The sequence below is a fragment of the Saimiri boliviensis genome, chromosome 17 (genome assembly GCF_048565385.1).
Source record: "Saimiri boliviensis isolate mSaiBol1 chromosome 17, mSaiBol1.pri, whole genome shotgun sequence".
Lineage (NCBI taxonomy): Eukaryota > Metazoa > Chordata > Mammalia > Primates > Cebidae > Saimiri > Saimiri boliviensis.
Window position 1 is genome coordinate 70,904,441 of NC_133465.1, and position 21,982 is coordinate 70,926,422.

The following is a 21,982-nucleotide window of genomic DNA, read 5'->3' on the forward strand; positions in this document are numbered from 1 at the left end:
CGGCGAGTGGGAAAGACCCGCGGGACCCGGCCCGAGACGGAGCCTCCCGCCCCGCGCCCCGGGGTTCCGCGCCGAGCCGGGAGCCGCGCGCCCATTGGCCGAGAGCGCGGCCGCCTGGACCAATCGTGGGACGGCCCGTGAGTCCGGCGCGTGCGCACTCGGCCCCGCGGCCGCGCCGCTCCCCGGGCGTCTTCCGCCGTCCTGCCTCCGGGTCCTCGGCCCAGCCCCGGACGGGCCCCTCCGGCTGCCGAGTGGAGGGGCTGGGGCGGTTCCCGAGGTCGGCGGCGGGGCTTGGAGCCCCTGGCCGGCTCTGAGGGCCCGGTGTCGCCGGCCTCTTCCGGGCCGGGCTGTGCCCCCTGAGAGGGGGCGGAGGGTCTCCGCTGCCCCGGCCCCGACGCCCGGGCGCCCCAGGCCGCTCAGAGCCTCCGGGAACGGGCCCCGGACTCCGCTTTCCCAGAGGGAGGAGGCCGTGGAGGCTGAGCATGCCGGAGCCCAGCGGGATGCCAGGAGCGTTTTGCAGAGGGACGCGGGTCGGGGCTGCCAGCACTTCGCCCCACGCATAACGGGGCGCACGGAGGCCTCCAGCACCCCCCGACGCCCCGCACCCATGCCACGGCCCCTCCCACCGTCCCAGCCGTCCTTTCCTCCGGCAACCCTTGTTGCTGTGGGGGCTGGTGATGCGTTAGACTCCCACGGCCTGGACCTTTGCTCCCCAAAGGCCTCCTGGCTGTGGAGCGGGACCCCGAAGTCCTGGAGGGAAGGGCGGAGGCTGGCTAACCGGGAGCTCTGCAGAGGAGCCGGCGCCCGCCTGCGGACCCAAGGCTCGGCTGGGCTCTGCCTCCCACCGGCAAGTGACCTCTGGGTCACACGGCTTGGAGCTCCGTGCTCTCTGCGAACGGGGCTTCCTCCCACCTGTCTGCGCTCCTCAGCGGGAAAACTGATAGCCTACCCACCCAGCCCTCGGAGCAGAAGCCAGAGCATTCCCGGACCCACAGGCCCCCAGCTAGCCTGCCCCCCTGGCCCAGACCCCACGGCGCTGGCCTCCTGGTCCCCTGGCCTTTCTGCAACTCCCGAAGGCTCTTCTCGGCCGGGCCTCTGCGCGCCCAGCCCTCTGAGGGCTGTTCTTGCTCCACGCACCCCCATCTCCTCCTGCAAATCTTTGCTCGAATGTCTTCTCAGAGGGCCCCCACTCCCCTGTCTAAGTTCAGCCCTCTCCCTCACTCCTCGTCCCCCTCAAGCCCGGTTCCTGCTTGGGCTCCGGTAGCTGGTGGCCCCTTCCCCGCTGTACAGCTGCTGTGGCCGGCCTGCTCCTCCACCTGGGACCTGAGCTCTTTCTGCCTCTGATTCCTGCTGCATCCCGCCTGACGCCCAGGGGACCTCTCTAAGCCTTTTCTGACACACAGCGGTGGCTGCAGATCCCCGGTAAGATTCCAGACTCAAGATGGCCTTTCAGGCCAGCGTCAGCCCTCCTCACCCGCACGCACCACAACGCCACCACTCACAGCCTGCCATCGGCAAGGGAAACGGGGCCCTTTCATAGAAAACTGGCAGACTGAACAGAGATTCACGATGGCTTCAAACAAACGGAAAGGAGCTCACGTCCTCCAAAAACCAAAGAAATTCAAATTCAGACAGCCAGGAAGTATCATTCCTCACTTTCCAAACTGGCAAACATGGACGGGTGGTCCTGGGTGTTGGTGGGATGTCGGAAAGGTGCCTGTTGGGAGGGTGGGCACAGCACTGGGGGGCCATCTGGGCCTGCAGGGTGCCTGTAGCTTCATGCTAAGGAACCCGGAGGCACAGCCCCTTGGGGACCCCATTAGCCTCACTGTGGCCAGGCCCAGAGAAGCCCCTCGCAGTGAGGACACAGGAGCGCTCAGCCCCAGGGCAGGTCCACCATCTGTTCCAGGGCTGGGACTGTTCCTTCCTGCCCCTAGCTCCCTCACAGTCTCTGTCCCAGTGCAGTTAGTCCCCGATGTTTCTGAGTTACCAGCTGGAGGGAGCATGGCCCTTCAGCTGATCAGGGGCCCCCCAGTTGGGGTGGGTGGCTTGGCTCATGACCTCGGTGGAGGGGCCCCTGAGCACCTGGCTGTCAGCAGGAGGAAGCCAGAATGGCCCCAGCAACACTCCTTACAGAGCCGATAAATCCAGCCCCAACTGCCTGCCCCCTCTGCATCCACTGCCTGACTTTTTTATATTGATGCATTATTTATCTTTAAAAATGAGCAACACTGTTCGATTTCCACAGAGGCCACGTGGGACAGAGAGAGACAGATTATCTCCTGACCCTCCAGTGGCTGATGTAATGAGTCCCCCACACTGAAGCCCCTGTCCTCGGCTCCCAGACACGCCTTGGTTTGGCTTGGGGCCACCCGCTGGTACAGGAACGTCACTGGTGCTGTCCCTGACAGGCGACTCATTCACCTGAAGCCCTGAATGCCCATCCGTCCGGGTCCTGTATCAGGACCACATAGTCTTGACCCCGCCTCTCTCTTCCCTGCCTTCCTCAGGGCTGGGGGCCTCAGCTAATGGGGACAGTTTGGATGCTGCCCATTCGTTTGCCTACATCGCCAAGACAGACAGGATCTGGGAGCCTCACTACTCGCAGCAAATATGAGTGTTCAAAAAGAAATCCGAAGGCAGTATCCACGAGAATCCTTCATCTGCTCTGGGCAGGCAGATCTGAGCTTGGGACCTCCCAAGTAGGGATTCAGAGGAGCCACATTCCGCTTTCTAGGGGTGACCCTCAATCTGCTCCAAGTGGACTTGAGACATCTTCATAACAACAGTGACTAGCTACTAAAACAGATACATGCAGGCAGGAGTGTGTGTGCACACCCACACACATGCAAACATGCACACAGTCACACATGCAGTCACACATCCAAACACACATACACAATCACACACACATCCAAACACACACAAGTCACACACACGCATACACACACCCAAACACAGTCACACACACATGCAAACACGCACACGTAGTCACACCCACAGTCATACACACACGCAAACATCCACACACAGTCACGCAAACACATACACCCACATACACAGTCACACACATCCAAATACGCACACACAGTCACACACATGCAAACACGCACACAGTCACACACAAACACATACACACACCCAGATACACACAGTCACACACACATCCAAACACACACAAAACAGTCACACAAACACACATCCAGACACATACACAGTCACACAAACAGAAAAACACACCCAAACACACACATCCAAACACACACAATGACAAACACATACACACATACAGAGTCACACAGAAATGCACACAAAAACGCACCCCAAACGCACACACAAACACACACACACAGCAGAAAAGCAGCCATGCAGGGTATGCAGCCTCCCAGATGATCCACAGGCCCACAACCCTGCCTCCGGTCAGCCACACCCCACCAAGGGGGGGTCTATATCATCAGTAGAGCAGGGCAGAGGTGCCAGCAGGTCAGGTTAGAGAGACACAGCAGCTTTCATCCTGGTTCTCTCTCATGCGCTCTCTCTCTCTGTCTCTCCTCTCTCTCATCTCGTTTCCCTTCCTCTACATGGGGAGGGAACTCACTCCCTGCGAGCAGCCATGGGAACAAGCTTGGAAGTGGCTTTTCCAGCTCAGCACGCAGCCTGTGGAAGAGCACCCAGGTGAGTTGCTTCCTGCGCCTGGCTGCTGTGAGATGATACATGCTTGCTATAGGCCCCTATGTTTCGGAGTAATTTGTTACACAGCAGCAAAGGACCAACGTGCCTAAAGCAGCAGCAGAGCAGGGGTAGCCAGGCACCTAAGAAGAGCTGGTTATAAACACAGAAGAGTGGCTCAGTCTGTAATGCCAGCGCTTTGGAGCCAAGGACAGAACTGCTGGGGGCACAGAGTTTGAGACCAGCCTGGGCAACATAGTGAACCCTGTCTCTACAGAAGATTTAAAAAAGAAAACAAGCCGGGCGCGGTGGCTCAAGCCTGTAATCCCAGCACTTTGGGAGGCCGAGGCGCGCGGATCACGAGGTCAAGAGACCAAGACCATCCTGGCCAACCTGTCAAAACCCTGTCTCTACTAAAAATACGAAAATTAGCTGGGCGTGGTGGTGTGCACCTGTAGTCCCAGCTACTTGGGAGGCTGAGACAGAATTGCTTGAACCTGGGAGGCGGAGGTTGCGGTGAGCTGAGATTGTGCCACTGCACTCCAGCCTGGCGCCTGGCGACAGAGTAAGACTCCGTCTCGAAAAATAAAAATAAAAAAAAAAAAACATTAGCCAGGCATGGCTCCAATGCTTCCTCCGTGGGGACTTTGAATCTCTAGGCAGTGACAGAGAAGACTCCGAGACTCAGGATCAGCAGCAGCTGCCCTGAGAGCTGGGGTCCTCACACTGGGCCACCCCTCCACCTCATTGAACCACTCTGAGTAGGCCTGGGCCAGGCGATGCTTCCATGGGTTCCTTCCCACCTTCTAAGGGTTCTTTCACCCTGTGGCTTCAGCGGGACCTGATCTCATCCCCCAGACTGCCTTTTTTCACTTTGTTACTGAGGATTGGGCACGTGGTTACTGAGGGTGGTGCGCACCTATAGTCCCAGTTATTCCAGAGGCTGATGGAGGATCACTTGGGCTGGGGAGTTTCAGGCTGCAGTGAGCTATAATCGCACCACTGCACTCCAGCCTGGGCAACATGCAAGACCCTGTCTTAAAAAAAAAAAAAAAAGTACAGCAGGGAAGGGGAGGGAGAGAGGAGACCTTAGAGGTGCATGGCTTTCCTCTTCTGACAGAGGACAGTAGGGGAAGCCCTGCATTTGTGGCCCGAGCCCTGGGACGGATGAGCCTGAACACGCTCCTCTCCATGGCCCCGTCCCCTGGGGGCTGCCGGCCTGACTGTCTGGTCCTCCCCTCATTCATGGCACATGGTGTTTCTTCTGCCTGGAAAATTCTTGGTCCTCCATGTATCAGAAGCCACGCACTCACCTTCCAGGGCACTTCTGCCCACACAGTACCCGGGCTTCGGGGAGCTGCTGTCCAACACAGGGGCTGACTGCAGACCCACCCACACACCTGGCATACCGTGGCACTTGGTCAGTGTTTGCTGACTCAGGGCATGCACGTCAACTCTCTGGTCTGTTATGAACCAGAAAGTTGGGGTTGTGGTGATAACACGACTTATTTTTTATTGTTGTCGGTTTTGTTTTGTTGTTTGTTGTTGTTGTTTGTTTGTTTGAAACAGAGTCTTGATCTGTGTCCCAGGCTGGAGTGCAATAGGGCAGTCTTGGCTCACTGCAACCTCCACCTCCCGGTTCAAGTGATTCTCCTGCCTCAGCCTCCTGAGTAGCTGGGATTGCAGATGCCTGCCACCATGTCCGGCTAGTTCTGTACTTTTTGTAGAGACAGGGTTTCGCCATATTGGCCAGGCTGGTCTCCTAATCTTGTGATCCATCCGCCTTGGCCTCACAAAGTGCTGGGATTACAGGCATGAGCCACAGTGCCCTGCAGATCACAGGTTAACAACCTGCCCACGAGGTAGGAACCTCCCACCACGTTGATTCAAAAACTGAGGCACAAGGAGGTTGTGTAACTTGACACAGATTGCACAGCTATTCAGTGGCAGAGCCAGGACACAACCCAAGTAGGACGGCTCTGTGTGCACGCTCTTAACCACAGCACATGCTGCTTTCCTGGAATAAAACCACCTGCTTATAGAGGCCTCCCTCCATAAGCGCCTGGACCAGGACATCAGCCACCTGCCTCGTGGGCCTGGAGCTGGCCCTGCACCCGCCAGCCAGTCGGGTGAGGGGGCCCCCACCTCCATCGTGATTAGTTCAGGCAATCCAGGCCTCAACCAATCAGAACACAGCTCTCTGCCGCAGCTCGCCCCGGAGCCCCAACTTCTGCTCTTTCCCAGCATGGTGGCCTAGATAATGTCTCACTCACTCTGTCGCCCAGGCTGGAGTGCAGCGGCACAATCTCAGCTGACTGCAATCTCTGCCTCCCAGGTTTAAGAAATTCTCCTGCCTCAGCCTCCCACATAGCTGGGATTACAGGCACCTGCCACCACCAGGCCCAGCTAGTTTTTGTACTTTTAGTAGAAATAGGGTTTCACCATATTGGCCAGGCTGGTCTCAAACTCCTGACCTCAAGTGATCCGCCGACCTCAGCCTCCCAAAGTGCTGGAATTACAGGCCTGAGTCACTGTGCCCGGCCACAAGGCCCACTTTTGAAGCCAGAAGGGCCGGATACAGCCTTCCACTCAGCAGCCCTGTGCTTCCCAGATCCCATGTTTCTGCGGGGACTTTGAATCTCCAGGCAGTGACAGAGAAGACTCAGAGACGGAGATCAGCAGCCGCACGGAGAGTTTGGGTCCTCACAGAGGATGCAGGCTGGGCCACGCCCCCTGCCCCACCGAACCGCAGTGAGAGCGCACGGGCGGGGCGACGCTTCCCTGGGCTCCCTCCCACCTCTGAGAAGGGCTCTATCGCGCTGTGGCTTCAGTGGGACCTGGTCTCATCCCCCCAGACTGCCTTTGTTCACGTCGTTACTGAGGGTTGGGCATCTGTGGCATGCAACCAAGAATCCTGGACAACACAGCCTGAATGCTGTCATCAGGGAAAGCGAGAACCTGTCTGCCATAGCCTCGCCGTCGATCTGCAGAGGCAGGCCCACCGGCTATCCAGGTAAGAACGTGGTGCTAGTGAGGAATAAATTCACATGCAAGCAGCAGAATACCCAACCGACGGGCGATTCCAAGTACGGAGGGTTTTTTTCTTTCTCAGGTTAACTAGAAATCTGGAGGTGGGAGTTATCCCATCAGCAACCCAGACTGGTGGGCGTTTGTCTATGTTGTTTACAGGGCGGCTGCTGGAACTCCAAATACCACACACGCCTCTACAGTCAAGGCACAAAGAAAGGACGAAGAGACAGGGCCAGTCACATCTGTGCCCTTTTATAGGGAAAGACAAACCTCCCCTAAAGCCCTGCAGCAGATTCCCCCGAGGCCTCAACGGCCACAGCAGGCCCCATGAGCCGCCGTACTGTGAGGGATTCTGAGACGGCACAGAGCCAGGTTGTCATGGCAGCACTGGCCAAGCATGCTCTGTTCCCAGGGGCTTGGCAGACCCCCAAAAAGTAGAGTTCCATAGGCAGGAAAGAAGGGGAATGGATATAGGGCAGGCGGCAGGTCTGCCTGCCACAGGTGGGAAGACAAGGATGGGGAGGCTCACAGACTCCCCAGCCGGGTGGGGATCAGGTCAAGGCTGCCTGGCGGGCTACAAAACCTGAGATCCTGCTGCTCACCTGGAGGGGGCAGAGCCCTCCTCCTCCTGCTGCTGCTGCTGCTGCCCCAGCCACCTCAGCAACAGCATGGATGCCACAGATGCCAGCCACCAGATGTCCACTAGACCCACCGCCAGCCTCACTGCCAGAACCGGTTCTATGCTGCCCCCGCTTATGGTGTGAAGACACCACAGGCTTCCAACTGAAGGTTGGAGTGGTTGGTGGAGCCCGGGCCATGTGACCGAGTCCTGACAGCAAGGGATGCTGGGAACGTGAGTATCTACCATTTTTCAATTTCTAAGGAGAGATGAGTCCTTTGCAAACTGGAGATTAACTTTAGGTGAGATAAGGCCGGGCACGGTGGCTCAAGCCTGTAATCCCAGCACTTTGGGAGGCCGAGGCGGGTGGATCACAAGGTCGAGAGATCGAGACCATCCTGGTCAACATGGTGAAACCCCGTCTCTACTAAAGATACAAAAAAATTAGCTGGGCATGGTGGCACGTGCCTGTAATCCCAGCTACTCAGGAGGCTGAGACAGGAGAATTGCCTGAACCCAGGAGGCGGAGGTTGCGGTGAGCCGAGATCGCGCCATTGCACTCCAGCCTGGGTGACAAGAGCGAAACTCCATCTCAAAAAAAAAAAAAAAAAAAAAAAAAACTTCAGGTGAGATTAACTTTAACATGCAGGACGCATAAGTTGGCACAACTTTTTGGAAAGTAATGTGGCAATGCATATGAGCAGCCTAAAAAAGGCTATAGCCTGTCACCCAGTAATTTCATTTTAGATAATCTCTCTTAAAATGGTGATGGGGGGCAGACGCAGTGGACGCCCGTAATCCCAGCACTTTGGGAGGCTGAGGTCAGCAGATCACTTGAACCCAGGTGTTCAAGACCAGCCTGGACAACAGGGTGCAACCCCGTTTCTAAAAAAAAAATCTACAAATCAGCCAGGCATGGTGGACCATACCTGCAGTCCCAGCTACTTGGGAGGCTGAGGTGGGAGGATCTCTTCAGCCCTAGATGTCAAAGCTGCAGTGAGCTATGATTGCACCACGGAACTCCAGCCTGGGCAACAGACTGAGACCCTCATCTCTTAAAACAAAAAAAAAGGTAGTGTCTGGAGTGATAGGAAACCTTTAACACTCATGTCGTCTTGACAGAGGTGATCAAACCATAGTGATGTGGCAGCAACTGACTTGTCCAATGAGGAGAATAAAAGAATCTCAGCCCAGCCATCCTGCAATGAATATTTTATTACCCAGGGAAAAAAAGCTTCAGTTGTAATGGCAAATGGAAAGAAGAACAGGATATACCTGTAGTTGTCTTGGCAAAGTCTTACGAGGTATTATTCATTGAAAGCAACAAGCCAGTTGTGCAAGCCTGCCCGATTTGAAATTAGTTGGCAGGAATATTTGGAAAATTCCTCATATTAAAAAAAAAAAAAAATTCTCCTTGAAAATTAGGAACAGGCGGCCGGGCACGGTAGCTCACACCTGTAATCCCAGCACGTTGGGAGACTGATGTGGGAGAAGTGCTTGAGACTGGGAGTTCAAGGCCAGCCTGGGCCACGTGGTGAGAGCCCCATCTCTACAAAAAAATTTGAAAATTAACCAAGCATGGTGGCTCACACCTGTGGTCCCAGCTACCTGGGGAGGCTGCAGTGAGTTGTGTTTGCACCTCCGTACTACAACCTGGAAGACTGAGCAAGACAGTGTCTCCAATAAAAAAGATCAGATCGGCCGGGCGCGGTGGCTCACGCCTGTAATCCCAGCACTTTGGGAGGCCGACGTGGGTGGATCACGAGGTCGAGATCGAGACCATCCTGGTCAACATGGTGAAACCCCGTCTCTACTAAAAATACAAAACATTAGCTGGGCATGGTGGCGCGTGCCTGTAATCCCAGCTACTCAGGAGGCTGAGGCAGGAAAATTTCCTGAACCCAGGAGGCGGAGGTTGCGGTGAGCCGAGATCGCGCCATTGCACTCCATCCTGGGTAACAAGAGCGAAACTGTCTCAAAAAAAAAAAAAAGTATCGTACCGGCCGGGTGTAGTGGTGCACACCTGCACTCCCCACTACTCGGGAGGCTGAGGCACAAGGATCACTTGAGTCCAGTGGGTCAAAGCTGCAGCGAGCCAGGACTGCATCAGTGCACTCTGGACAGCAGAACGAGACCCCATGTCTTAAATAAATGAATACATACGTATCAGGTCACGGAAGGATAGATCCTTTTGGTTTCTTTTTTGGAAAAGGTCTCACTCTGTTCTCCAGGCTGGAGTGCAGTGGCACAATCTCGGTTCACTGCAGCCTTGACCTCAAGAGCTCAAGTGATCCTTCTCTCTCAGCCTCTGGAGTAGTTGAGACCACAGGCGCACACCACCACGCCTGGCTAATTTTGTTTCCCTTTTGTAGAGATGGAGTCTCACTATGTTTGCCAGCCTGCTATCAAACCCCTGGGCTCAAGTGATCCTCCCGCCTCGGCCTCCCAAAGTGTTGGGATTACAAGTGTCAACTGTAATCCTAGTCCATGGTTTTCTACCTGCAGGTCTGCTTGCCACCAAACCTGACAGCAAGAGTATGTTATTTATGTGTAAAATATATATTTTTTTTTTTTTTTTTTTTTTTGAGACGGAGTTTCGCTCGTTACCCAGGCTGGAGTGCAATGGCGCGATCTCGGCTCACCGCAACCTCCGCCTCCTGGGTTCAGGCAATTCTCCTGCCTCAGCCTCCTGAGTAGCTGGGATTACAGGCACGCACCACCATGCCCAGCTAATTTTTTGTATTTTTAGTAGAGACAGGGTTTCACCATGTTGACCAGGATGGTCTCGATCTCTTGACCTCGTGATCCGCCCGCCTCGGCCTCCCAAAGTGCTGGGATTACAGGCTTGAGCCACCGCGCCCGGCCTTTTTTTTTTTTTTGAGACGGAGTTTCGCTGTTGTTACCCAGGCTGGAGTGCAATGGCGCAATCTCGGCTCACCGCAACCTCCGCCTCCCGGGTTCATGCAATTCTCCTGCCTCAGCCTCCTGAGTAGCTGGGATTACAGGCATGCGCCACCATGCCCAGCTAATCTTTTGAATTTTTTTTTTTTTTTTTTTTTTTTTTTTTTTGAGACGGAGTTTCGCTCATGTTACCCAGGCTGGAGTGCAGTGGCGCGATCTCGGCTCACTGCAACCTCCGCCTCCTGGGTTCAGGCAATTCTCCTGCCTCAGCCTCCTGAGTAGCTGGGATTACAGGCACGTGCCACCATGCCCAGCTAATTTTTTGTATTTTTAGTAGAGACGGAGTTTCACCATGTTGACCAGGTTGGTCTCGATCTCTCGACCTCGTGATCCACCCGCCTCGGCCTCCCAAAGTGCTGGGATTACAGGAATTTTTTGTATTTTTAATAGAGACAGGGTTTCACCATGTTGACCAGGATGGTCTTGATCTCTTGACCTTGTGATCCACCGGCCTCGGCCTCCCAAAGTGCTGGGATTACAGGCTTGAGCCACCGCGCCCGGCTGTGTAAAATATTTTTAAAGCATACATTCCAAAGTATAGAAGGGCCTTCTACTTCTGGCCATCTTGGGACACCTGGCATGGGACTTACTCTCCTGCCGTATACAACTAGAAAACTAGACAGAAAGGTCCTGAAGCAGCTGTTTTTAGACGTAGCACAAGAGGCAGTGCACGACGTGATCCCTAAGAGATGCAAGGGATGTGAGCCCTGCAGTTACCATGGCTTTCTACCTGCAGGTCTTTCTGGACTGAGACACAGAACAGAGACGTCCTGTGAACCGAGACATAGAGACTGGAGTTTGAAGAGGCTGAAACGATTGGAATTTCCAAGGCAGAGGGCCTGTGTGGGGGTAGCCATGCAGATGGTGAGTTCTAGAAATCCAGATAGAGGCTCCCTTAAGGATTTTGCTAAATCTTTTTTTTGTTTTGTTTTGTTTTGTTTTGTTTTGAGACGGAGTTTCGCTCTTGTTACCCAGGCTGGAGTGCAATGGCGCGATCTCGGGTCACCGCAACCTCCGCCTCCTGGATTCAAGCAATTCTCCTGCCTCAGCCTCCCAAGTAGCTGGGATTACAGGCACGCGTCACCACGTCCGGCTAATTTTTTGCATTTTTAGTAGAGACGGGGTTTCACCATGTTGGCCAAGATGGTCTCGATCTCTTGACCTCGTGATCCACCCGCCTCGGCCTCCCAAAGTGCTGGGATTACAGGCATGAGCCACCGCATCCGGCCGGATTTTGCTAAATCTTAAACTGTGCATATGTCCAAGGAAAACCCATGACACTGAGCAAAGAGTGACAGCTGGGCAGCTGTAACACGGAGCGCATGACAGGGTGCACAGGACCTGAGGACGTTCAACAGACTTCATCAGGCACTCAGGGCACATGGTGAAGGTTACGCAAGAGTCTCACCTTGGTAGCAAATCTAAACTATCCCAGAACAAAAGCGTCATTTAGACTTTACTAAACAAAACTTCAGAATAAGCCTCAAAAATATCAACCAGCTCTGCAAACTGACTTTCCGTCAAAACTAACTTCAGCATTCTAAAAAGAGACGACAAAAAAAAAAAAAAAAAAAAAAAACAGAGACTCAATGATGTAAAGATTACAGTGTCATTCAGTGAAAAATTAGGAGGCATGTATTGAAGCAGGAAAATGTTACCCATAACCAGGAGAAAAATCAGTCAATAGATACAGACCAATACTATCACGCTGGTTGTTAAATTAAAAAAACAATAAAAAATAAGGGCCGAGTGTGGTGGCTCCTGCCTGTAATCCCAGCACTTTGGGAGCCCAAGGTGGGCAGATCACTTGAGGTAAGGAGTTCAAGACCAGCCTGGCCAAAATGCTGAAACTCCATCTCTACTAAAAATACAAAAATTAGCTGGGTGTGGTGGCAGACACGTGTAATCCCAGCTACTAAGAGGGCTGAAGCAGGAGAATCTCTTTTTTCTTTTTCTGAGCCCGGTTCTCACTTTGTCACCAGGCTGGAGTACAGTGATTGGATCTCAGCTCACTGCAACCTCCACCTCCTGGGTTCAAGGGATTCTCCTGCCTCAGCCTCCTGAATAGCTGGGACTGTAGGCTCACACCACCACGCCTGGCTAATTTTTGTATTTTTAGTAGAGATGGGGTTTCACCATGTTGGCCAGGATGGTCTTGGTCTCTTGACCTCGTGATTCACCCGCCTCAGGCTCCCAAAGTGCTGGGATTTGCACTCTGCCTCAGAGGCTGAGGCAAGAGGATTACTTGATCCCAAGAGTTCAAGGTACAGTGAGCTATGATTATGCCACCGCACTCCAGCCGGGGCTGCAGAGTGAGACCTTATCTCTTAATTCTTTTTTCAACACTTGAAGTGTGATTTCTGCTGAGATCATCACTTTCACAACATGGTTAAGTAGAAAAATTTTAAGTCAAATCATCATAAGTCAGGGACTATCTGTGTGTGTGTGTGTGTCATGCACCAGGTCACAGTGACCTTTAAAATCCTTAGCTGCTAATTCCTATCTTGGCCTCCTTTAAAAAAATATTTATTGCTCTTATTTTTTATTCTTTTTTTTTTTTTTTTTTTTAATTTGAGACACAATCTCACTTTGTCGCCCAGGCTAGAGTACAGTGGCGTGATCTCGGCTCACTGCAACCATTGCCTCCAAGGTTCAAGTGATTCTCCTGCCTCAGCTTCCTGAGTAGCTGGGACTACAGATTCTCACCACCACCCCCAGCTAATTTTTGCATTTTTTTTTTTTTTTTTTTTTAATGAGACGGAGTTTTGCTCTTGTCACCCAGGCTGGAGTGCAATGGCGCGATCTCGGCTCACCGCAACCTCCGCCTCCTGGGCTCAGGCAATTCTCCTGCCTCAGCCTCCTGAGTAGCTGGGATTACAGGCACGCGCCACCATGCCCAGCTAATTTTTTGTATTTTTAGTAGAGACGGGGTTTCACCATGTTGACCAGGATGGTCTCGATCTCTCGACCTCGTGATCCACCCGCCCGCCTCGGCCTCCCAAAGTGCTGGGATTACAGGCTTGAGCCACCGCGCCCGGCAATTTTTGCATTTTTAATAGAGACAGGGTTTCACCATGTTGGTCAGGCTGGTTTTGAACTCCTGACCTCAGGTGATCCACCTGTCTCGGGCTCCTAAAGTGCTAGGATTACAGGTATGAGCCATCACTCCTGGCCTTTCTTTCTTTCTTCTCTTTCTTTTTTTTCTTCTTTTTTTTTTTGAGACGGAGTTTCGCTCTTGTTACCCAGGCTGGAGTGCAATGGCGCGATCTCGGCTCACCGCAGCCTCCACCTCCTGGGTTCAGGCAATTCTCCTGCCTCAGCCTCCTGAGTAGCTGGGATTACAGGCACGTGCCACCATGCCCAGCTAATTTTTTGTATTTTTAGTAGAGATGGGGTTTCACCATGTTGACCAGGATGGTCTCAATCTCTTGACCTCGTGATGCACCCGCCTCGGCCTCCCAAAGTGCTGGGATTACAGGTGTGAGCCACCATGCCGGGCCAGTTTTTCACTTTTTTTGTTTGTTTGTTTTGAGACAGAGCCTTGCTCTGTGACCCATGCTAGAGGGCAGTGGCATGATTTCGGCTCACTGCAACCTCTGCCTCTTGGATTCAAGTGATTCTCATGCCTCAGCTACCTGAGTAGTTGGGATCACAGGTGTGCATTACCATGCCTGGCTAATTTATTTTTCTTTTTTCTTTTTCTTAAATGAAGATGGGGTTTCACATGTTGGCCAGGCTGGTCTCAAACTCCTGACCTTAGGTGATCTGCCCACCTAGGCCTCCCAAAGCGCTGGGATTACAGGCATGAGCCACCACACCAGGCTGCCTGGCTAATTTTTGTATGTTTAGTAGAGATGACGTTTTACCATGTTGGCCAAACTGGTCTCGAATTCCTTGGCCTCAAGTGATCTGCTCACCTCTGGCTCCCAAAGCGCTGGGATTACAGGCGTGACCCACTGTACCAGGCCTGTTTTTCACTTTTTTTTTTTTTTTTTTTTGAGACGGAGTTTCGCTCTTGTTACCCAGGCTGGAGTGCAATGGCGCGATCTCGGCTCACCGCAACCTCTGCCTCCTGGGTTCAGGCAATTCTCCTGCCTCAGCCTCCTGAGTAGCTGGGATTACAGGCACGCACCACCATGCCCAGCTAATGTTTTGTATTTTTAGTAGAGACGGGGTTCCACCATGTTGACCAGGATGGTCTCGATCTCTTGACCTTGTGATCCACCCGCCTCGGCCTCCCAAAGTGCTGGGATTACAGGCTTGAGCCACCGCACCCGGCATTTTTCACTTTTTGCATAGACAGGGATCTCACTATGTTGCCCAGGCTGATCTCAAACTCCTGGACTCAAGTGACCCTCCCACCTTGGCCTCCCAATGCCTTAGGGTTACATGGATGAGCCACCACACCCAGTCAACCACAGAAGGTAGATAGATGACTGGTAAACCCATGAAGCCAGGCGTGATGGCACATGCCTGCAGTCCCAGCTTCCGGGGAGGCCGAGCTGGGAGGAGGTGGGATTGCTTGAGTCCAGGAGTTCAAGGCTTTGATCCCACCTGTGAATAGCCCCTTTACCCGAGCCTAGGCAACAGCAAGACTTCACTTCTAAAAAATGAAATAGCCGGGCGCGGTGGCTCAAGCCTGTAATCCCAGCACTTTGGGAGGCCGAGGCGGGTGGATCACGAGGTCGAGAGATCGAGACCATCCTGGTCAACATGGTGAAACCCCGTCTCTACTAAAGATACAAAACATTAGCTGGGCATGGTGGCGCGTGCCTGTAATCCCAGCTACTCGGGAGGCTGAGGCAGGAGAATTGCCTGAGCCCAGGAGGCGGAGGTTGCGGTGAACCGAGATCGCGCCATTGCACTCCAGCCTGGGTAACAAGAGCGAAACTCCGTCTCAAAAAAAATAAAATAAAAATAAAAAAATAAAAAAATAAAAAATGAAATAAAACTTAGTAAACATGATGATATGCACCAGAGGCCAGGCACAGTGGCTCACGCCTTAATCCCAGCACTTTGGGAAGCAGAGGCAGGAGGACTGCTTGAGCCCAAGAGCTAGAGACCAACTTGGGCAGCAAAGGAAAATTCCATCTCTACAAAATAATTAAAAAGTTAGCCGGGAATGGCGGCATGTGCCTGCAGTCCCAGCTACAGAACGAGGCAGGAGGTGGCCTGAGCCCAGGAGGTCAAGGCTGCAGTTGACACCATTGCACAACAGCGTGGGTGACAGCAACACCCTAGCTCAAAAGGAAATGTGCCTCACATGATTTGTCATTAGAGAATGCAAATTAAAGCCACAAGATACAGTTCCACCAGTATCAGAATGGCTAAAAAATTTTTTATTTTTTTTTTTTTGAGACGGAGTTTCGCTCTTGTTACCAAGGCTGGAGTGCAATGGCGCGATCTCGGCTCACCGCAACCTCTGCCTCCTGGGTTCAGGCAATTCTCCTGTCTCAGCCTCCTGAGTAGCTGGGATTACAGGCACGCGCCACCATGCCCAGCTAATGTTTTGTATTTTTAGTAGAGACGGGGTTTCACCATGTTGACCAGGATGGTCTCAATCTCCTGACCTCGTGATCCACCCGCCTCGGCCTCCCAAAGTGCTGGGATTACAGGCTTGAGCCACCGCGCCCGGCCTTAAAAAATGTTTTAAACTGGCATGGGATTTCCTCATCCCAGCACTTTGGGAGGCTGACACAGGCAGATGACTTGAGATCAGGAGTTCAAGACCAGCCTGGCCAACATAGTGAAACCTTGTCTCTACTAAAAATACAAACATTAGCCAAGTGTGGTGGTGCGTGCCTGTAATCCCAGCTACTCAGCAGGAAAACTGCCTGACCTCGGGGGACGGAAGTTACAGTGAGCCGAGATCGTGCCACTGCACTCCAGCCTAGGCAACAGAGTGAGACTCTGTCTCAAAAAAAAAAAAAAAGGCATTTCCCTGATATGAACAAAGATTTTCTGATATGTAATTAAAAACAACTACTCGCCGGGCGCGGTGGCTCAAGCCTGTAATCCCAGCACTTTGGGAGGCCAAGGCGGGTGGATCACGAGGTCGAGAGATCGAGACCAACCTGGTCAACATGGTGAAACCCCGTCTCTACTAAAAATACAAAAATTAGCTGGGCATGGTGGCACGTGCCTGTAATCCCAACTACTCAGGAGGCTGAGGCAGGAGAATTACCTGAACCCGGGAGGCGGAGGTTGCGGTGAGCCGAGATCGCGCCATTGCACTCCAGCCTGGGTAACAAGAGCGAAACTCCGTCTCAAAAAAAAAAAACAAAAAAAACAACTACTCCTGTGTCCTTCACATCCACACCAATATTCAATGTAGATTGCCTTATTTATCTTTATATTTTATTTTATTCTTATTTTTATTTATTTATTTATTTTGAGAGGAAGTTTCGCTCTTATTGCCCAGGCCAGTGTTCAATGACTGGATCTCGGCTCACTGCAACCTCTGCCTCCCGGGTTCAAGCAATCCTCTTGCTTCAACCTCCTGAGTAGCTGGGATTACAGGTGCCCGCCACCTCCCTCCACCCTGCCACCCCCGCTAATTTTGTATTTTTAGTAGAGATGGGGTTTCACCGTGTTGGTCAGGCTGGTCTCGAACTCCTGACCTCGTGATCCACCGTCCTCGGCATCCCAAAGTGCTGATATTATAGTCGTCAACCACTGCGACCAGCAACAATTTCTTACACAGATAAACGTTATCTTGGCCGGGCATGGTGGCTCTTTGGGAGGTCAAGGCAGGTGGATCTCCTGAAGTCAGGAGTTCCTGACCAGCCTGACCAACATGGAAATGCTCCGTCTCTACTAAAAATAGAAAAATTTGGCTGGTGTGATGGTGGGTGCCTGTAATCACCGCTACTCGGAAGGCTGAGGCACAAGAATCACTTGAACCCGGAGGCAGATGTTGCAGTGAGTTGAGATTGTGCTGTTTCACTCCAGCCTGGGCAACAAGAGCAAACCTGAAAAAGAAAAAATCTTAACCACCCAATCCAGCAATTACGGTCCTAGGTACTTTACCCAACTGACTTGAAAACTTACGTCCACACAGAAACCTCCACATGTTTATTCCTAACTGCACCAAACTGGTAACAAGCGTGGTGTTCTTCAGTAGACAAATGAATTCACAAACTGTGGTGTGCCCCGCAGTGCGTATCCGGGGGTAAATGGAGTCAGCCACTGAGCTGGCACAAACCCAGCAAGCACCCTGGGTGTGTGCTGCTGAATGCAAGGGGTACCTGCCGGATGCTTCCATTCACGTGACGCTATGATGTGGATGGAAGTGATCTGTCCTCTGTTAACACCAAAACTCGGGTCGAGGCTGAACTGCCGGTGGCACTGTGGAAAGGTGGGCCTAGTGGGCAGCATTTGGTCCTGAGGGCAAATCCCTCAAGAGCAGGTTAGTGCCATCCTGGGGGAGTGAGTGAGCTCTTGCTCTTGTGAGAATGGAGTAGTTATAAAGCCCATTACTGGTTGTTCCTGGGTTGATAAGAACCCAGGGGCCAAGCCTGGTGGCTCAGGCCTGTAATCCCAGCACTTTGGGAGGCCAAGGCAGGTAGATCAGACATCAGGAGTTCGAGACCAGCCTAGTCAAGATGGTGAAACTCTATCTCTACTAAAAATACAAAAATTAGCCAGGAGCCGCAGTGCGCAGCTGTAATCCCAGCACACGCCCACTCCCAGCTCTGCAGTCCCATGCCCCGGGCATCTGCAGCTCCCTGGCTTCATGCCAGCAACACATTCAGTCCAGACCCAGCCCGGCAGCTCCACTGTGACCCCCTCCTGCCACACCCCCGCCAGGGCACTTGTTAGGGGTGTGGAACTGAGCTGGACGTGTCCAGGATCTGGGGAGGGAATGGCCCAGAGAGGGCAGGGCCCAGCTGGGCAGCTCTGAGGCTGTTCCTGCCCACCGTCCTGTGGCCACCAAGGGGAGGAGAAGCCACAAATTTACATGCTGACCCAGGCCAGGGGAGTCGGGAAATGGGCCCTAGCTGGACCCCAGGCCAACCCTGACCTCATGGGCCCTCCAGCCCTCTGCAGTCCCTCCAGCCCTCTGCCATGCAAAGGCGGGGTCCCACGCCGGGACAGGAGCCCAGCTCTGACAGTCCCCCCACCCTCCGCCCCAGGAGAGAAGCCGCACACTAGCCTGGGTGACGAGTCCACCTGAGGCAATTTCGGGAGCAGCAGGGGCTGTGGGTGACAATGGGGACGTCTGTGGCCGTCCTCAGAGGAAACCCCACTGCTGAGCCACAACCGGGCCTCACCTTTCCTCTGAGCGTGTCTGGGACACCGCTGTTGGGGAAGCAAAGCCCCCTCGCGCACTGGCAGGGGCCAGGCCGCCCACAGCCCTGCCATCCTGGCTGCAGGTTCTGGAGCCTGGTCCCTCTCAGCGGCAGTTCTCCAAGTGGGTTGAGCCAGGTACCCGCTGATCCTAGGTAGCCCTCTGAAAGTCCCGGCTCCCCTGGGCCACCTGTCCAGGGGCAGACAGGCCTCCTGTCCCTTCCTGTTTCCATTCTGCTCCCTGAATTCCAAACTAAATGTCTCCCTGGGCAGCTGGGTCTAATGGCGCTGAAAGGCGGATGGAGTCTGTTCGTGCAGAGGAATGTCAGCTATTTCCTGGGAGGCTGCATCTGAGCCTGGCGGGTCCTGCGTGAGGGGTGGGCGGCCGGGCCAGCAGGTCAGCCCCGTCCTCAGGGCCTTGCAGCACATCCGCCAGGGTGACAATTATCCAAAAACTGGAGAACAAGTGCCACTGAGGATGTGAAGCAACTGGAGCGCTCCTCCACTGCCGATGGGAATGCAGGATGAGGCAGCCGACGGGAAAGAGTGTGGGTTCCTCACAAAGGTGCGGAGAATGACCCCGTGACCAGCAGCCCGTGCGGGCTGCAGAGCCCAAAGAGCTGCAGGCAGGCATCCACACACGTACTTCACAAGCAGAACGTAGTGTAGACATAGACTGCCGTGTTCTTTAGCTTTAAAAGAAGAGGGACCAGGCGTGGTGGCTCACACCTGTAATCCCAGCCCAGAGGCAGAGGCAGGCAGATCACCTGAGGTCAGGAATTCAAGACCATTCTAGCCAACAAGGTGAAACCCCTGTCTCTACCAAAAATACAAAAATTAGCCGGGTGTGGTGGTGCACGCCTGTAATCCCAGCTACTGGGGAGGCTGAGACAGGAGAATCGCTTGAACCTGGGAGACGGAGGTTTGCAGTGAGCCAAGATCATGCCACTGCACTCCAGCCTGGTGACAGAGATTCTGTCTCAATTTAAAAAAAAAAGGAAGGAAGGTCAGGTGTGGTGGCTCAACCCTCTAATCCTAACAGCAACACTTTAGGAGGCAGAGTCAGGACTGATTGAGCCCAAGAGCTGGAGACCAGCCTGGGCAACAGGGTGAAACCCCATCTCTATAAAATAAATAAATAAAATCGGCCAGGCGCAGTGGCTCATGCCTGTAATCCCAACACTTTGGGAGGCCAAGGCAGGCAGATTACTTGAGTCTAGGAGTTCAAGACCAGCCTGGACAATATAGTGAGACCCCCCCCATCTCTATCCAAAAAAAAAAAAAAAAAAAAATTGCTGGGCATCGTGGTGCATGCCTGCAATTCCAGCTACTCACAAGGCTGAAGCCAGAGAATCACCTGAGGCCAGGAGTTAGAGGCTGCAGTGAGCTGCAATGGCACCACTGCACTCTAGCCTGGGCGACAGAGTGAGACCCTGTCTGGGAAAAAAGAAAGTGCAAATTAATGAGTTCATAATAATGCTATAAAAGAAAGCTGGTCACTTTTGGAAGATGCTAGAGGACCAGCTCATCCGTCTATACACAGCAGTCGCAGAGAGGGCTTCAGCACGTCTTCCCTTTCCAGTACAAACTATAGCTCAGGGGAGCAAAATAGTTGCTGAAGGGGTTTCTCTTGGCATAAGTATTCCAACTAATACAGGAAGAAGGAAGGATAGAAATAGAAAATCATTAACCAGGGATGCTGGTCCTAGCTACTGGGAAGGCTGAGGTGGGAGGATTGCTTGAGCCGGTGAGGATCAGTGAGCCCTGATTGCCATTGCACTCCAGCCAAGGTGACAGAGCAAGACCCTGGAAAGAAAAGAAAAAGAAAAGAAAAAAAGCCGGGCGCGGTGGCTCACGCCTGTAATCCCAGCACTTTGGGAGGCCGAGGCGGGTGGATCACGAGGTCGAGAGATCAAAACCAACCTGGTCAACATGGTGAAACCCCGTCTCTACTAAAAATACAAAAAACTAGCTGGGCATGGTGGTGCGTGCCTGTAATCCCAGCTACTCGGGAGGCTGAGGCAGGAGAATCGCCTGAGCCCAGGAGGCGGAGGTTGCGGTGAGCCGAGATCGCGCCATTGCACTCCAGCCTGGGTAACAAGAGCGAAACTCCGTCTCAAATAAATAAATAAATAAATAAATAAATAAATAAAGGAAAGGAAGGGAGGGAGGGAGGAAAGCAGAAAGAAGGGAAAATAGAGCGAAGGGAAGGGAACGGAAGGGGATGGGAGCGAGGGAAGGAGAAGGGACACTTGCAACTAGCAATGAAATGGCAGGTGTAGGCAGGGGTTGCCAGTGCTGCTCACATCACAAAATCAGGCTCTGTGGGACTCCTTCCCTCTCCATGATGTCACATCCACCATATGGTCATCTTCTTGAAAAAAAAAAAAAAAAAACACCTGAATGACACGAAACACATCAGTTTGGACATTTACACCTCGATCTAACTATAGGAAATACAACGGGTTGAGTAACTTGTCCTGTCAACCACAAGGATGAAATCAACCAAATGCAGACAGGGGGAACTCTCTAGAACAAAGTACCTGCTGCTTCAACAAGTAACCTGAAAGGAGAAAGTACAAGAGGGTAAATCCCAAGGTTAAAAGCGATTTAAGAGACATAGCGGCCAAATGCAATGATTGCAGCAAACCAACAGTAAAAAGAAGTTTAGGGCTGGGCATGGTGGCTCACGCCCGTAATCCCAATATTTTAGGAGGCCGAGGCAGGAGGATCTCTTGAGACTAGGAGCTTGAGACCAGCCTAAATGATACAGGGAGTCCCCATCTCTACAAAAAGTTTAAAATTTAGCTGGGCATGGTGGTGCACACCTGTGGTCCTAGCTACTCAAGAGGCTTAGGAGGATGGCTTGAGCCCAGGAAGTTGAGGCTGCAGTGAGCTCTGATGGTGCCACTGCCCTCCAGCCTGGGCACCAGAGCAAGACCCTGTCTCCTCAAAACAACAGACCAGACAACAACAATAAAATTCAAGACAACCAAGGAAATTTGGACATTACATGATACTAAGTATTGATGAATACTTGGTGCGGTTGGGGGCATGAGGATACTGTGGTTGTTTTTTTAAAAGAGCGCTAGGCTGTGTGTGATAGCTCACACCTGTAATCCCAGCATTTTGGGAGGCCTAAGCAGGAGGATCATGGAGTCCAGAAGTTCGAGACCAGCCTGGGCAACATAGTGAGACACCGTCTCTTAAAAAACCCACAAAAACAGACGCTTACACACCCACCAGGGCAGATATCCTCCAATGCCCTTCAAACTACTAGGTCAGGCTGATACTGACATTTCATCATCATCAGAGCCACCCGGTGATATTTAGCTAATGGTTCCTCTCCGCACAGGAGGCTGGTAGTATGCTGAGGTCATTTTTGTGGCACTTAAACCAACAGCCACTGCACTG

The 21,982-nt window shown here is 52.9% G+C and overlaps 1 long non-coding RNA gene across 5 annotated transcripts; it reads left to right on the plus strand.

Moving 5' to 3' along the window:
• Positions 1-182: 182 nt before the first annotated feature.
• On the plus strand, positions 183-13,180 carry LOC120366780 (uncharacterized). 5 transcript variants are annotated; one of them, XR_012514740.1, is made up of 3 exons: positions 183-7,552; positions 11,016-11,143; positions 11,255-13,180. It is a non-coding gene; the product is annotated as an uncharacterized LOC120366780 (long non-coding RNA). The 5 variants fall into 5 exon arrangements; XR_012514741.1 differs by having other exon boundaries at positions 183-6,682; positions 6,859-7,552; positions 11,016-13,180; XR_012514744.1 differs by having other exon boundaries at positions 183-6,420; positions 6,525-7,552; positions 11,016-13,180.
• Positions 13,181-21,982: the final 8,802 nt, after the last annotated feature.